Source organism: Geotrypetes seraphini, chromosome 1 (genome assembly GCF_902459505.1).
Source record: "Geotrypetes seraphini chromosome 1, aGeoSer1.1, whole genome shotgun sequence".
Classification (NCBI taxonomy): domain Eukaryota; kingdom Metazoa; phylum Chordata; class Amphibia; order Gymnophiona; family Dermophiidae; genus Geotrypetes; species Geotrypetes seraphini.
This window is the reverse complement of record NC_047084.1, coordinates 21,278,390-21,291,057: the sequence shown is the minus strand read 5'-3', so window position 1 is coordinate 21,291,057 and position 12,668 is coordinate 21,278,390. Positions and strand designations below refer to the sequence as shown.

At 42.7% G+C, this 12,668-nt stretch overlaps 2 protein-coding genes across 14 annotated transcripts in view; one reads left to right on the top strand and one right to left on the bottom strand.

Annotated features, from left to right (window-relative positions):
- The window catches only part of RAD17 (RAD17 checkpoint clamp loader component), a 91,585-nt gene extending 84,791 nt beyond the window's left edge, over positions 1-6,794 (bottom strand). For 4 of the 11 annotated variants that reach the window (XM_033927156.1, XM_033927341.1, XM_033927248.1 and 1 more), the window contains exon 1: positions 6,482-6,793. The gene's annotated coding sequence lies outside the window, so the exon portion shown is untranslated. Of the gene's footprint in view, positions 1-3,776; positions 3,800-6,325; positions 6,450-6,481 lie in introns of those variants that run through there. The other 7 variants (XM_033926976.1, XM_033927068.1, XM_033926572.1 and 4 more) reach the window with 6 other exon arrangements.
- The window catches only part of ZFYVE16 (zinc finger FYVE-type containing 16), a 173,703-nt gene continuing 167,560 nt past the window's right edge, over positions 6,526-12,668 (top strand). Inside the window, exon 1 of one of the 3 annotated variants that reach the window (XM_033926351.1) lies at positions 6,526-6,656. The gene's annotated coding sequence lies outside the window, so the exon portion shown is untranslated. The other 2 variants (XM_033926269.1, XM_033926441.1) reach the window with 2 other exon arrangements.

Here is a 12,668-nt window from a genome sequence, read left to right as displayed (position 1 = left end):
TTTCACTTAATATTGGATCCTTTAGATGCCAATCCTCCACAAGCCATGCTTTCAAGCTCTTTATCGTTTCCGTCTTCTTCCAAACCAAACTGCCCATCCCAGTGTCACCCTTTAATTTCCCAGACTGTGCTATCACGCTGTTGAAGTTAATGCCTGCAGAGAATTTCAGCACTATGAATGCTTTTAGGGGGTCTCTTGAGAAAAATTAATGCTTTTATTTTGACCCTATATAGAATGTCAATAAATTTTATCAAACCTTGTTTTCTTTGTAGCCTAGCACCCTGTCATTTTACCACATCTTTCAGATGAAGCAAAAAATGTGGGGGAAAAGAGGTGCTTATTCAACATAGCTGGTTTTAATAAAGGTTTGGACAAGTTCCTGGAGGAAAAGTCTATAGTCTGTTATTGAGAAAGGCACGGAGGAAGCCACTGCTTGCCCTGAATCGGTAGCATGGAATATTGCTACACCTTGGGTTTCAGCCAGGTACTAGTGACCTGGATTGGCCACCGTGTGAACGGGCTACTGGGCTTGATGGACCATTGGTCTGACCCAGTAAGACTATTCTTATGTTCACTTTTGGCTGAAAGACAAGAGCAAATACTTAGGGCTCTTTTTACGAAGGTGCGTTAGGGCCTTAATGCGTGGAATAGTGCACGCTAAATTGCTACGCACGCTAGCCGCTACCGCCTTCTTTTGAGCAGGTGGTAGATTTTGGCTAGTGTGCGCTATAGTGCGTGCTAATCCGGTGCGTGCGCTAAAATGCTTAGCGCACCTTCGTAAAAGGAGCCCCTAGTGTAAACAAGGTTATTGCTTCAATGTGTGACTTTACCCCTTACTGTATACAATTTGAACCTCTAAATATTTTGAAAGGCAATTTTAAAACTTTTCAGATAGCATATTTGTAATCCACTGCTTGCTATTAGGTTTTTCATATATTTTTGTGAAATACTTCCTACTACTTGCAACTTTTTTCTGCTGTACAGTAGGCTCACACTGGTCCTCAAGAGTGTTATGAGCCTAGAGATATTAATCTCTCCTTCCCTTTCATACTAAAGTAAATAAACAGAAGCTTTCCATCACCTACTATAGAATGTGTTAACTGTTCTCAAAAGAAACAAAACATACATAAAATCATAGATAAATAATATGACATTTTTAAATGTCTTACAATGTTAAATAAAAATACATGTATTTTTTTTAACTAGCTGAAAACAATTATAACAATAGATATAATTAGGTTTATGTTGCTTTTTTATTATTATTGGAAGAAAATTTATTGTTTTTATCTTTTGTGAGGGCCTAACTATAATTGAAACTATGTCTATATAATTATTGTGGATAGGCAGACTGAATGGGCCATTTGGCCTTTATCCGCCTTCATGTTTCTATGGGATCTCTTAGGGAGAAGAGGAGATAGTGGATGCTGTGGATGGGCAGACTGGATAATTATCTGCCTTCATGTTTTAAATGGGTTTGCTTGTTTGTTGTACTTCCTTGTGTGGAGTAATTTAATTCAAAAGCACCAGACTTTCAGAAATATATTAAGTTGCATTGATTTGTATGTATTTGTTTTAAGATGGTTTTAACTTCAGGGTAGACTTAACGTGTCCTACTAGTAGTGCCAGGAAGAAACTGAGGAATCTGGAAGCAAATATGAGAAATTTCATATTGAAAGAGTTTGTACAAGTTGGATTCATTATCTTAGTGCTACTTGAAATTATCATCATTTTTTATATTCTCTGCAATTATTTTTGCTTTTGTTCCAACTCATTGAGATTCTTAAACATAATGAGGAGAGGAGTAAGAACTAAAGCTGATTTTATTGCAAATAGCAAAGCAAGGAAATGAAACTTTTGCATCCAGTGACTTTATAAACTAAGAACTGACATGCTGATCCAACAGAATTTATTTAACTGAATTTTTATACAGTTTAAGCACTGCAGTGATGCAAAGGTCAAAAATCATACTAAAGAAATTGAAAAAAAAAAAAGGATAATAGTAACATCCCCCACCCCTTTTACTAAGCCACAGTAGAGGTTTCTACCGCAGCCTGGAGCACTATATGCTTCAATGCTAATAGAATTCCTATGAGCACTGGAGTATTTAGCACCCCAGGCCTGGTAGAAACCTTTACCACGGCTTAGTAAAAATGGGGGAACGTTTGCTAAAACAATTTTTTTGCAGAGCCTAACATGGGGCCTGAACAAGTAATGTGGACTTTTTGAATATTTTTTTTATGCTTTATGTCAGGGCTGCCCAAGTCCGGTCCTCGAGATCTACTGGCAGGCCAGGTTTTCAGGATACCCACAATAAATATACATGAGAGAGATTTGCCTGCACTGCCTTCTTTGTATGCAAATCCCTCTCATGCATATTCATTGTGGATATCCAGAAAACCTGGCCTGCCAGTAGGACCGAACTTGGGCAGCCCTGCTTTATGTTGTATATTTGGGGGTCCTTTTACTAAGGCACGCATTGCCATGCATTAGCACTAGCACGCCTTAGTAAAATGACCCCCTAGTTTATTTGTTTATATTTTGTGTATTTTTTAAAGTGGGACTCGATTAGAATAGTAAGATGTAGCAAGTAATACATTTTTTTAAAAGATAAATACATACCCTGTTTCCCTGAAAATAAGATCTATCCCGAAAATAAGCCCTAGTATGAATTTTAAAGATGATCCTAATATAAGCCCTACTCCAAAAATAAGCCCTAGTTAAGATTAACCCCTGAGGCCCCCCTCCCCCGAATGTCCCCAACACTCGCTGATTCCATCCCTGCCTGATTCGCTGAAAAAAATTCAGACTCGTCGATTCAGCAACCCCAGTGAGACCTGACATACCTCCACTCTGAGGCCTCCTAAAGCAGCAGCGGCGACAGTGCTGAACGGGCTGCTTCATGGCCTTTCCCGCTAGGGCCTTCCCTTTGCCGTATCACTGAGCGCTGCCGCTGCTTATGGAGGCCTCAGAGTGGCAGTATAACAGTCTCATGGTGAGAGGGTCGGTGGGGTTCTGCTGCACAGAGGGATGGGAGAGAGGGATAGAAAGATGCTGCACAAGGGAATGGGTGAGAGGGAAGGAAAGATGCTGAACATGGGGGGGAGGGGGCAGGGAGAAAGGAAAGAGGAAGAATTGGGTTATAGGAGAGATGATTGTTGTACATGAAAAAAATAAGACATCCCCTGAAAATAAGCCCTTATGCATTTTTTGGACCCCAAATTAATACAAGACACTGTCTTATTTTCAGGGAAACACTGTATTTGTACTGCTGTAATTCTGTTAATTATGTCTACTGCAGTACATCAATTTAGGAATATGTCTTCAAAAAAGGTTGTATATAAATCCTAATAAATAAATAAAAATAAGGCTCACATGCAAAAGCAAGACTTTGCCAATATGTACTGACCTATTATTTTCAACTTATTGGGGGAAAAAGCTTTCATTTAACATTTGTTGAAGTCTTCCATTTACAGTTTAACCAGAGGAGGGATGATCTTTCACAACTATAGCATTTTAAGGGTGCCTCATGAAGAAGGCCTATAGCCAAATGCCAAAGCCCAACATGAATCCACATAAGCTATAGAATTAGAACAGGATTGGGAAACCATAGTCCTTGAGAGCCACAACCCAGTCAGGTTTTCACAACTGCCACAATGAATATGTATGAGATCTTCTGAATACAATGGAATCAGTTAATGCAAATCATCACAGTAGAAGATCAAACTTCTAAGAGTAAAATGATATTGTGAAGTAGTAGTACACAACTTTTTACTTACATATTTAAATTCTCCACCAATATCTGTCACAATGTATTTTCCAGAAAAGTGAGAGAGATCAGTTAGTATGAAAGATACCAGAGTTCAGCATGTATAACTAACAAGAGAAGCCATTAATCTATATGAGAACTTTTGTTTATTACATTTGTTGACTTTCAGATTTCTAGTTATTGATAAGAAGAATGCCTGTAAAGAATCATTAATAGATGAAAAGCATTGGATTCATTCCTAATTGTGATACACTTCTCCCTCCGTATTTGCGGTTTCGATAATTCACGGTTTTTAGCTTGCTGGCTCCTCCCCCCAAATTACATTAGCTTGCATAGAGAAATTGCTGATTCCAAGCATTTACAGAGAAAATTGCTGATTCCCAGCACTTTCTTCACTGTGTTTTGCCTCTCCTTCAGGAACAGACCAGGTCTCCCACCATGTTATTCACGGTTTCACTATATTCAGATGGTTTTTAACAGAAAAAAGCAAACAACATATGAAAAAGTTATTCACGGTTTTTCTGTATTTGCGATTCTGTTAATCCCCTATCACAGCGAATACGGAGGGAGAAGTGTACTTAAAAAGATGCACACAATAACAGTATTGTGCACTAATGCTCATTATATTTCATAGCCTCACTTTTATGGAAAAACAAGTTGTTTTGCAATAACACCAAAATAACTAACTATCATTTGTAGGTTTTGTGTTGCTTCACAGTATCTGTCTGTGCAGAGATTTTTCTTGTTGCTGCTGCTGTTACCGATGTGACACCAGAATTTGAATATATATTTGTTTTGTTGTATAACAAGTGAGAAATCTGGGACTGATGTACTGCATACAGCTTTTTTGTTATGGAATAGGCAAATTCATACTAAACATAATAGTTAAGAACATAAGAAGTTGCCTCCGCTGGGTCAGACCAGAGGTCCATCACGTCCAGCAGTCCGGTCCCGCGGCAGCCTATCAAGTCCATGACCTGTAAGGTGATCCTTTGTCTAAAACCCTTCAATCCCCTTTATCCTTCTATCTATACCCTTTCATAATCCTATCTCTACCTCTATCTGTATCCCTCAATCCCCGTAATGTACTTTGTCCTATCACAACCTCCGGAAGCGCATTCCAGGTGGCCACCACCCTCTGAGTGAAAAAGAATTTCCTAGCATTGGTTCTAAACCTGTCCCCTTTCAATTTCTCCAAGTGCCCCCTTGTTCTTGTGGTTCCCAATAGGCTGAAGAATCTGTCCATCTCCACCTTCTCTATGCCCTTCATGATCTTGTAAGTCTCTATCATGTCTCCTCTGAGTCTCCGCTACTCCAGGGAGAAGAGCCCCAGACTTTCTAACCTGTCTGCGTATGAAAGGTTTTCCATACCTTTTATCATTCTTGTCGTTCTTCTCTGAACCATCTCAAGTATCGCCATGTCCTTCTTAAGTACAGTGACCAATATTGGACACAGTACTCCAGATGCGGGCGCAACATCGCATGATATAGCGGCATGATGACTTCCTTCGTTCTGGTTGCAATACTCTTCTTAATAATACCCAACATTCTGTTTGCTTTCTTTAAGGCTGCTGCGCATTGTGCCGTTGAACCTTGTGGAACTCCTGTATTTAGGCATGCTTTATTCAGCTGTGAATTTGTGCTTGGTGTGTCACAACAGAAAGGTAGAGAACTACTGGTCTACAGTATAAAACAGTAACTGCAGGTATGGGGCTAGCACAGAGGATACCCCAGTTGGCAAAACACAAATAAAACAGCAAAAACACAGCCTTGCAATACCACAGGCCATGGAAGTAATTGAAATGCAAACAGAATAGAAAGGTGCAGCCTCTAACTAAATAAAAAGGACGATAGCCAGATTGGTTTAACAAGTGGCAAATGAGATGAAACTTCAGCCAGATCTTGTTTGGTAGGCTATACAGAGCTAATGTTAATCAACTGAACTTAGTATTCTACACCTTTCTTCTGTTGTGACATACCTGACAATATTAATATAAGCCGCAATGATTCCCAGCTGACATTTGCAGGGTATAAGAAACAATATGTCATGGTATGTAACATAATTTAGAACAAAAAGAATGCCAGTTTCATTATAGGAAAGGAAAGAAGGATGCATGACACACTGAACACTACAATTCACAGCTGAACAAAAGGAAAAAAAATCCCCTATAAACCCATTTAATTATTATTAACAATGATGTAAGGGAAACACAAATGCAATGGTAGGAACTACCAGAGTGCAGAAGAGGGGTGGACTGCAATATTTTCAGTTGGAGCTAGTGATAGAAGTAAGAACCATTTATGGAGATCTCAAGCACCTAACGGTTCTCAACTCTCCCCAACCTGCAGTGCACTGTTAAGAAAAGCACAAGCATGGTGCCTGTCAAAGTTTTGGCGACACACAGGGTGAGAAGAATCACTGGTTTAAAACAAATGGCAGTAAAAACATCAGAGTGGATTTCTAATCGCTACATACAAGACAAATTCCCTTTATATTTAGGAACCAGCTGTGTCTATCTCATCCTAACAAGCTCTCTGATCCTACTGCACCAACAGCACCTGTGCTTCGAAGCTTTGAAGGCCCTTTCCAGTTGCGAATGATGCAAAGACCAAAATGATAGAACCACGCTATTAAACCCTCCCCCGCGAAGAAATGAAAAAACTCTTCACGACCATAAAACCACCACTAAGAACCGGCCAAGCATCCATACGCACCCGAATCCTACCTCCACCAACATTCACCTCAAGCAATTCTTCCGGCTTGACTATTCCAACAGTGACGTCACGTCCGATTCTTAAACAACCGATCAATGAGGTGGCATTCAGCAGGAAGCAGAAACCTGTACTTTAGGCGAGCCAAGAGATCGCGCTCTATTTGAACTTTCTGCACGTTAGTGTTGTTAGTTGTTCCCGCTTATTTGGGATGTTTGGAAAACTGGGTGCTGAAAATTTTTTGTGTTTACGGGATTTGGGGCTATTTTTCTTGCTGTGTGAGCGGATTTTTAGAAGGGATTCACTATTGTTCCAAGCCTCAATATGGTGTGCCGTCATTCTTTGTTTCCCAAGCCTCATTCTGGTGCTCTGTATATTCCCAAGCCTCATTTTGGTACCCCAATAGCTTTTCTCGATGCGTTTCAAACCTCAATCTGGTACCTCCACTATTTTTTTTTCTATGCGTTTCAGGAGGTTGTAGTGATCGATTTCGATTTTTCAACGTGATGACTGCTACTAGCCACTTTAGAGACGGAGTTTGGATTCTAGAGAACAAAGTGTCAGGATAAACTTATCTCTTTTGCACAAAGAAAACCTGTCCTGGGAGTTGCTGGCGTCAAACGTCTGGTGTAAAGTAAAGAAGACTGGATATTTTTCTTGGTATATAGATCTGTTTTATATATTGATTTAATTGGGGGTTTTTTCAAACGAATATAAATATGTGTATATAATACAAGTAGGCCTTGGAAAGTGCAACATTGGGACTTTTCCTTAATAGACGTTAGGAAGCAGACAGGAACAATTATTTGTGTTCATGTTTTGCTTGTTCTCTGCTGGTCTTTCAGCAAAATCTCATACTCATAAAAAGAGAGCCTGGGCTGACGCATGAGAGTGCTGAAAGCAGGAGCCGTTCTTTGTTGTTGTTGGTTTGTTTGTTTGTGGTTTTTTTTTGTTTTTGTTTTTTTTTGTGTGTGTTTTTTTTTGGGGGGGGGGGGTCGGTTGTTGGCCTCAGGAGAGTGCCACACAAACTCAACGACCTATGTGTAATTTTACTTGCAGGAAGGATGGTCGGTTTTCAAATATTTAATTTACGTTTGTAAATTGCTTTTAAAACTTGTTCTCATTATTTGTGTGTAACACATTTTGAACTGTAATATTTATACGCATTTCTTGATGGAAGACAGATTAGGGACTTGGAGTGGTCTTCAATTCCGACCTCTCATTTTCTACGCACATCCAACAAGCTGCTAAGATCTATTGCTTCTTTCTCTTCAATATCACCAAAATTCGCTCCTTCCTCTCTGAGTATACTACCCGGACCTTTGCCCATGCTCTTATAACATCATGCTTAGATTATTGCAATCTACTTCTAACTGGTATCCCACAGTGTCGCCTCTCCCCCTTGCAATCTTCTACCAACCTCGCTACACTCATGTCACCCCTCACTTCACTGGCTCCCTGTCTGCTATCACATACAGTTCAAGATATTATTGCTGACCTACAAGTGTATTTATTCTGCTGTCCCTCAATATCTCTCCTTGCTTCACTCTCCTTATACACCTCCCAGAGTCCATTCCTTCAGATAACTTTACCCTTCTCCTCCACTGCCAATTTCAGACTTTGTTCCTTTCATCTAGCTGCCCCCTATGCCTGGAATAAATGAGTTTATCCATCAGGCTCCTTCCCTTGTTTAAAAGCAGACTGAAAACCCACCTTTTTGATATAGTCTTCAATCCTTAACCCTACTTCTCTACCCTCCAACCCAGCCTGCTGATTATCCATTGCCCTTAACTGTATCCATGACATCCTGTTTGTCTGTCTTGGGCTGTTTAGATCAGTGTTCTTCAACCTTTTTACACCTATGGACCGGCAGAAATAAAAGAATTATTTTGTGGACCGGCAAACTACTAAGACTGAAATTAAAAAAACCCGTCTCCACCCCATCTCTGCAGCTTGGTCCCTGTCCCGTCCCCCATGAATTCGGTCCCCATCTCTATCCCATGTAGAGGGAGTGGGGAAAAAGAGAGAGATCCATGGTGCATCTCTCCCACTCCCTCTACTTACATATCCAACATTTTTCCCTCTCTCATCCTGCAGATCACATGCAGCATTTTTAACTATTGCCCTCCAGCCCCATGCCCAACATTTCTCCTATCACCCCTCTCCAGCACCATGCCTCACCTCCCCCTCTATCACTATGTCCAACATTCCTCCCCCTTGCATCCCCTTCAATCTGTCCCCATGCCCAACATTTCTCTTTCTATCACCCCTCTCCAGCACCATGCCACACCTCTCTCTCCATCACTATGTTCAACATTCTTCCCCCTTGCATCCCCTTCAATCTGTTCCTCTGTTCCTTCTCCACCACCATAGCCAACATTTCTCCCTCTCATCCTTCTCTTCACCATGTATCTCTACTTCACTCCTCTCTCCCTATGCCCAATAATTTTCCTTTCTTCCTTTCCTCATGTGCACCATCTTTCTCTTCACTTACACACTCATCTCCAACAATTCTCCCTTTCTATCCCGTCCCTTGTGTCCCAAGTTCATGCCGCCTCCCTTCCTTCTGTGTCCCGAGTTCGTGTCCTTCCTTTCTGCCTTCCAACCTTTGTCCCAAATTCATGCCTCTCCCCCCTTCTTTTCTCCCTTTGTGCCACATTATCCCAACTCTCCCTTACTTGTTCAGGGCTATCCAACAGGGCATGCCTCCCCCCTCTTCCAAAGCTGGATCAGCACTGGCAGCTCTCCTTGCGCTTGCAGCTGCCCATGAGTCTAGCAGACACCCTCCTTCCCTATTGCCTGCAAGTCCAGCAGTCCCCCACTCTTTCACCAGGCCCCCCTCCGCCAAAGCCAACTGGAGGGCTTCCCTCTGATATCAGAGCTGACATCGGAGGGAAGCCTTTCTGGTCAGCCGGGGATCCCAGGCAGTTACCTCGACCGTCAGACACTGTCTTCCTTCCAGCTTGGCTGCTCCTTATCTTCAGCGCCAGCCAAACTTGTTGGCCAGGATAGTGCGCAGTGGCTCTTGCATGCTGCTGACCCAGTTCTGCTGCTGGGGAAGGAGGGAGCCAGTCCAGCTCCAACTAAGTAACAGGGTCGGCTTCGGTGGTCGTGGTGGGAGGTGTAGCGGGTGAGCAGGCAGAGAGGGATCCCCGGCAGCGGCTTCAGCAGGGGGTAGGCAGGGAGGGATCCTGCCAGCGGCCAGGCCGCGTTCCCCAACAAGTGGCCTGTGTACCATGTGTTGAGAAACACTGCTGTAGAGTACCTATAGGACAACAAAAAGTTCACAATTTTGAAAAAATTCTTCTGATTACACATACAGAATGACACGGGGAAAAAAGTTGTCCCCGTCCCGTCGAGCTCGGTCCCCGCCCCATCCCTGTGAGCTTGGTCCCCATCCCCGCAAACAATCTGATCCATCCGCATAAACCATCTCCCTTCTGTGTTCCTATTTTCCCCGTTTCTAATATCTCTCCTCTGTATCTGTATACTCCCTCCTGTGTCCGGCATTGCCCCCCCCCCCATTTCCATAAACCATCCCTATGTAACTCTCCTTTGTCTCTGTCCCTATGCCCACATGTACATAATGCACCCCCCCCCCCCATGTATCTCCCCTTTATGTCTCTGTCCCTCTGCCAGGAAACTGCAGAAACACGTACAATGATGCAGGCTGAATTTATTTATATCAAATAATTGAGTGTGGTTAATAATACCACCTTAAATACAAACCAAGGGACCCGACACGGTCCGTGTTTCGGTTAACACGCCTTCATCAGGGGTCCTAACAAACCAGAATAAAAATAACTCAGGATATACATAAACATAATAAGAATATACATATATGTAACATATATTAGTTTGTTTTTAAGGTGGTATTATTAACCGCACTCAATTATTTGATATAAATAAATTCAGCCCTCATCATTGTACGTTTTTCTGCAGTTTTCTTTGGTTTTGTTTCGCATCCTTCACTGCAGACCTTGTTGGTTTTTCTCTTTGTTTATTCTGGATTCTGTCCCCCCCCCCCCCCATGTATCTCCCCTTTATGTCTCTGTCCCTATGCCCCCATGCACATAATTTCCCCTCTGTTTCTGTTACCTTCCTGTGTCTAGATTTCCCCGCTCTTACATAAGACATACATAAGACACGCCTTCACCGGATCAGACCCTAGGTCCATCTAGTCCGCGGAGGCCAAGCCAGGTGCTCCCTTATGGAGACCTTGATTACCCTTATCCCTCAATGTGATTTGCAAGTAGGTGTGCATCCAACTTGCGCTTGAATCCCAGAATGGTAGCCTCCTTCACAACCTCCTCTGGGAGAGCATTCCAAGCATCTACCACTCGTTGTGCGAAACAGAACTTCCTGACATTTGTCCTGAGCCTGCTGCCCCTCAGTTTCAGTCCATGACCTCTTGTCCGTATCACATTTGACAATGTGAATAACGATGTTTCCTGCTCTATTTTGTCGAATCCTTTTAGTATTTTAAAAGTCTCTATCATATTCCCTCGCAGTCTCCTCTTTTCGAGGGTGAACAGTGCCAGCTTTCCGAGGCGTTCTTTGTAGCTCAAATTTTCCATACCTGTTACTAGTTTCGTGGCTCTCCTCTGCACCCTCTCCAGCAGGGTTGTATCCTTCTTTAGGTATGGAGACCAGTGTTGGACACAGTATTCCAAGTGTGGTCTGACAATTGCTCTGTAAAGTGGCATTATGACAGTTGCCGATCTACTTGTGATCCCCTTCTTTATCATGCCCAACATCCTGTTTGCTTTCTTTGCCGCTGCTGCGCATTGAGCTGACGGCTTCAGGTTCCTGTCTATCAGTACCCCCAGGTCCCTCTCTTGTTCGCTTTTGCCCAATGTTACACCTAACATTTTATATTCACGTTCCTTATTTTTCCTACCCAGGTGCATCACCTTGCATTTGTCTGTGTTAGAACCTAACGGATGTAGCGGTATATAAGAAATAAATTACATTACATTACATTAAACTCCATCTGTCACTTTTCCGCCCATTTCTCCAGCTGGTTCAAATCCTTCTGGAGATCCTTGCTGTCCTTTTGTGACGCAACTGCCCGACATAGTTTTGTGTCATCTTCCTCATCAATGTGTCTCTCTCTCCAACCCCATCTAGCTTCTTTCTCTCTTTCTCCCTCCGCTTCCAGCATCTGACTCACCTGCTTGCCCTCCCCTTTCCTGCTGTGGGTTCAATATTTGTCTCCCTCTTCATCCAGTTGCCAACATCTCTTTCCCTTTCACTCTCTCCTTCCTATTGTGAGGGAACACACGTGGTCATGGATTACGCGGTCCAGCACCCCCCCTTCCGCCCGATCGCCGCATCCCACCATCTCCTTCCCTCCCTCTCACCTTATGTGACAAACTTAATTGTTCTTCTCCAAGCGACATGCTTTCAACAAGTCACGTGCACATGGCTGCTTCAGTTGAATCTTCTCCTCTGACGCAACTTCCTGTTTCCGGTTGCGTCAGAGGAGGATTTAACTGAAGCAGCCGTGCCCATGCACGATTTGTTGAAAGCGTGCCGCTGGGAGAAGAACAATTAAATTCGGCACATAAGGTGAGGAAGGGAGGGAAATTTCAGGATGTGGTGATTGGGCAGGAGGGGGTTCCTAGACCATTCAATCTGTGACCGCACGTGTTCCCTTCATTGCGGAGACAAGACCATTCACCACTCCACGGGACGGTGAATGACTTTGTCACCGTCCCCGCGGCAACTACTATTTTCTCGCTCCCCGTTTCGCTGGGTTACCCGTGGCTCCCCGCAGGTATCGGCCACCGTGTCATTCTCTAATTATGCATATCCCTATTTACCAATTGTGAGACTTATTTTTTGAGCCTGGTAAGTTGCTTGTAAGCAAGGTTCCACATTAGGAGTCACCACCCAGAAAAAGATTTAGGGCGTTTTCATTGATAAGTTGAAATCCTCTGCTCAGTGTGCAGCACTGATAACAGTGATCATAAAAACATAACCATACTGTTTATTCATTCTAACTCTGTCCCATTAAACAATGATTGCTTGTGTTCTGTAATTTTATTCTTTATAATAGTTTCCACTGTTGCCTTGCACTGAAGTTTACTCCCTGCCCCCTATGAAAAAGCTTACTGGTCTGTAATTTCCCAGATCATCCCGGAACCCTATTTAAAAACTGGTGTAACATTGGCCACTCTCCAATCTT